Here is a 5,010-nt window from a genome sequence, read left to right on the forward strand (position 1 = left end):
CACATGAAGCTCCGCCCCCCGGAAAAGAGGAGTCCTCCGCAATGCCTGAGTCAAAACTCGGTCCTTCGCGTCTTTGATTCCGGTGACGCGTGAGTTGCATGGTTTTTTTATTAAATTGAAAGACGAAACAACGTGTCGTCACCCTAGTCGTCGAACTTCACCGGGGGCTTAATGGACTAGGCTAGGGAAAACGAGCCCTCGGAAATTTTTGTTCCGTTGAATTGAGTCCGAGGGGAAGGGGGAGGGCTCTAAAAAATTAGTACAAGTCATCTACATTTATTATTAATTTAACTTTTCAAGCCACATAAAACAAATACAGTGGAACGCTGGAAAGCCTGATTATTTTAATCAGGCGCCAGGGGCGGTCCTGACTTCTGGTCCTGCGGCGCTGGCGCCACGCCCCCTCCTGCCAGTGGTTTGAGTCCTGCTGGAATCCGACTGCTTTCCCGACGGATGACTTGGGCGCAAAGGAGGAGATTTTATCCTGTGAAACAACTCACCACCGCCCGGTGAAGACGGGCTCGGTTTAAAGTCGATATGGAGCGCGAAATAACAATGGACACGACAGTTTTACACCAGTTACTGCATTGGATGGGTTGCTCACAAACCGTGAGGGTGGAGTGGTCGTTAGCTTTGGGGACGTGGAGAAACTGAGGCTACCTCTGAAATTTTGTGCCAGATGCCTCAAGGGCCGGCGTGGGTTCAGACCTGATTTCAAATTTTCAAAAACACACATACACACCTGATTTCAAATTTTCAAACACACGCGCACACACGTACGTAGCCAGTAGTGGGATCAGACCTGATTTCAAATTTTCAAACACACACGTAGCCAGTAGCTTTTTTCTCTCTGAATTTATTGTGAAATAGGTCGTCTGTGAATCTCTGCAGATTTCTCTGTGTTTAAGACTTCTTGTAACAACTTGCTTCCATATTAAAATTGATAACTTGGGGGTCCGGAGGGGCGAGAAAAAAATAAAATTGATAACTGCATTTTAAAAGTAAACCGGTGCTTCAGTGACTGACCAATCTGTTTTTACTGCCCGTTGAATAAGTCTATACAAACATCAGTTTTGACAAACCCATTGACAAAGTTGCAGAATTTAAAGTACCCGAACGGGAAGCTAATATTCACGTCAGTGGCAGCCCAGTACATGTTACAAGGTTTTGTTGTTGTTCTTGACAAAAATGCATATTTCAAACCCGTTACCTTTTATATTGTAATATTTATTTCATTTTAATTAAAATTCTACTGTTATTTTTTTTCTACTGTCTTATTTAATTATCATTTTATTGGGAATTCTTACATATATAACATTCCATAGTTAAATCACATCAAACATTGCTACCACAATCAGTTTCAAAACACCTTCTCTCTTCTTTAACTCCTTGATATCAGCTCCCACTTAGGTCCTCCCTACCCCACCATACCTCTCTGGAACCCCCTTTTTTTCTGTAAATTTTTTTGCCATACCTTGCACAATCTAATATATCCGTTCACATACAATTCTGTTGTTCAATCCCCTGGAGTGGGGTTATACAATAATGCTATCAGCTCCCCGTTCCCCACCTTTACCCCTCTCTCTTCCATACCATCAGGGAACCATTAACCCTGTTACTGTTTCTGAAGGGTTATCTATCTTGACTTTCATGTACCAAACAATCTTAAATATACAAATGAACATATGCAAATCTAACATGACTAATGAGGTAAAACAAATAAAAAACATAGTAGTAAGGGGAGGAAGTATTACAGAACTAGAGGATAGTTATGTGGCTCATCAGTGCTATACTGCCCCCTGGTCTTCTCATCCCTTCCCTGTGGCCCTTCGGAGAGGGACTATCCAATTATTTTACAGGTGGGTTTTGGGTCTCCACTACATTCACGCCCCTTCACGTCGATTTGGTTGCTTGGTTTTGAACTTTGGGTACCTCTTCCTGTTTACACCTCATGATCACACAGGCTGGTGTGTTTCTTCCATGTGGGCTTTATTGGTTCTCTACTAGATGGCCACTTGTTTAGCTACAAACCTTTAAGACCCCAGAAGCCATATCTTTTAATAGGTGGACACCATAGCCTTTCTTCACATTACCTTATGCACCCATTTTGTCTTTAGCGATTGATCATGTCAGGAAGGTGAGTATCATACAGTGCCACCTTATTAGAACAAACCATTCTTGTACTGAGGGAAGATTTAAGTAGAGGCCCAACATCAATCTGCTTCCTTGTTGCATTTGCATATATACATATATAAACAAATACACATATTTATATAGATATGTATTGTATCTACATATTTCTTCTTTCCTAATATCTTTGCTTAGATGAAGCTTAATAAAGTATATTTTCGTTGTTTCTTTTCTGGCCATTGATTGTTTCATTTTAGGATTATTACCTAAATTTCTTTTACAGTACACTTTAGAGCAGTGGTTCTCAACCTTCCTCATGCCGCAATCCTTTCATACAGTTCCTCATGTTGTGGTGACCCCCCCAACCATAAAATTACTTTCATTGCTACTTCATCACTGTAATTTAGCTACTGTTATGAATCAGGCAACCCCTGTGAAAGGGTTGTTTGACTCCCAAAGGGATCTCGACCCATAGATTGAGAACTGCTGCTTTAGAGAGTGTAAAAATTATCTGTCTGGGTATCAAACATGGTAAGTATATCACACTATCTAACATACTTAGAATCATGTCTGGCACGGAATAACAAAAAAAAAAAAACCCCACTGTCATTGAGTCTATTTTGAGTCATAGTGATCCTACAGGATTTCCAAGGCTGTAAATCTTTCTGGGAGCAGAAAACCTCCTCTTTCTCCCTCGGACTGGCTAGTGGGTTTGAACCACTGATCTTGGGGTTAGCAGTCCGTTTTCCTGGCAGCACTACCCCCACAGCTCCTTGGCAAGAAGTAAACACCATATAAAACAACGAACTCATTAGCATCAAGTTGATTCTAACTTAGGATGTGTTCACCCCATGTGTTGCAAAGCAGAACAATGCAGTTTTCAAATCTGTTATCTTGGGAAGAGGAACCCTGGTGGCACAATGGTTAAGCACTCTGCTCACCCAAACCAAACCAACTGCCATTGAGTCGGTGCAGATTCCTAGTGACCCAATAGAACAGGGTGGCATAGTCCCTCTTCTATAGAAAAGTTTCTGAGGCTGTAACTTCTTACGGGAGTTGCAAGCCCAGTCTTTCTCCCTCAGAGCAGCTGGTGGTTTTGAACTGCGGGCCTTATGGTGAACATCCCATGGGTAACTCCTACACCCAGCTGCTGCCCAAAAAGTCATTCACTCAAACTCATTAGCTGCTTCCCGAGAAAGATGTGGCAAAGTTTCCAGCCTTGGAAACCTAGGGAGCTGCTCTACTCTATGGCAAGGCGGTTTCACTTCTTAGACCAGTGGTTCTCAACCTTCCTCAGGCCACGACCCTTTCACACAGTTCCTCAGGTGGTAGTGACCACCCGCCCCCCCCAACCATGACCTTATTTTTGTTGCTACTTCATCACTGTCACTTTGGTACTGTTAGGAATCGGGCGACCCCTGTGAAAGGGTTGTTTGACAACTCCCCTCAAAGGGGTCGCGACCCACAGGTTGAGAACCGCTGTCTTAGATAGATTGCCAGGCCTTTCCCCTAAGGCACCTCCGGGTGAATCTGAGTCACCATGCAGCTACTTCACCACTGGTGAGACATCAGAAATGTTTGCAGTGCCATTTTATCTACCCTTGAAATAGTATATTAGTCTAACCAGACCTAAAACTAGCCAGGAGCTCTGCTGCCATCGTTAGCGCTGTTAGCTCTGGGCTGCTAACCACAAGGTCTGGGGTTCAAACATGAGCCTTTCTGCTCCCATCAAAGCCTGCAGGGCAGGCCCCACTGCCAGTCAGTTGTGAGTTAATAATAGCCAAAAACCATCCAAATGTCTATCAGTAGTTGAATAGATGAATTGACATGTCTGTATTGGATAGGGTTCTCTAGAGAGACAAACCAGATTGCTAGTAATTATATATAAATATATTTATAAAGATAGATATATAATTCAAGAAATAAACCGTTAAATAGTATACAGATAGATAATACAATAAATTAACAGTTAAATTATAAAGCAGTAAGACACTAGCAGTCCTTCAAGTTTTGAGAGCTGCCAGGTGCCAGTCCCCTTCTGTAGAGAGAGCTGGGCTACATATACCCAGGCAGCAAATAGCAAGGCAGGTCCCCAACTGTCACCAACTATCGGTTCCCAGCTCCAGAGACGAACATTCCAATCGTGTGGGCTTAAAGGGACCTCACCTTACAGCGACACAGTCCACAGGCTAGGCATCCCACAGGTAGTGTACCCCTTTAAACTGAGGCACAGAACAAGCAAGTCATTTATCCCTCTGCCCTTCAGTTAATCCTACTTGTGTTTATCGGCCAGGCTGGCACAATAAACTATAGCAATGTTCATACGGTGAAATACATTCAACAATAGAGAGGAATAAACCACAGATAAAGACACAGCAAGCGTGGGTCTGCAAAACGATTCGTTATTCAAAACACAAGATTACGCCAAGCAAAGGAAGCAGCCAAAAAGACCGTGTGTCTTAGAAGCCCATGTGCCGGAAAGATCTCAGAGAGTAGATCAGTGGTGGGCTGTGGATGCGGGCTGGGGGGAGGGTGAGTGTCTGAATGTACTTTGAATCTTGCTGGGTTACTAGAAACATTCTAACCTTGGATTGTGGTCAGGAGCCCTTGGTGGGGCAGTGGTCAAGTGCTCGGTGTCTGACTGCAAGGTTGCAGGTTGGAACCTCGTTGCTGCATGCTCCTCAAAAGAAAGCTAAGGTTGCTTCGATGAAGACGAGATGTTTGGAAACCCTACGGAGAACTTCTAGCATGTTCTACGGGGATACTCAGGTGAAAGCGACCTGGCAGTGATGAGATAGAGTTGTCTTTGTTAGGTGTGACATTGCGTCACTTCTCACACGTTAGCGGCCCTGTGTCCAACAAAACAACAATGCTACGTTT

Source organism: Tenrec ecaudatus, chromosome 16 (genome assembly GCF_050624435.1).
Source record: "Tenrec ecaudatus isolate mTenEca1 chromosome 16, mTenEca1.hap1, whole genome shotgun sequence".
In the NCBI taxonomy this organism is placed as follows: Eukaryota; Metazoa; Chordata; class Mammalia; order Afrosoricida; family Tenrecidae; genus Tenrec; species Tenrec ecaudatus.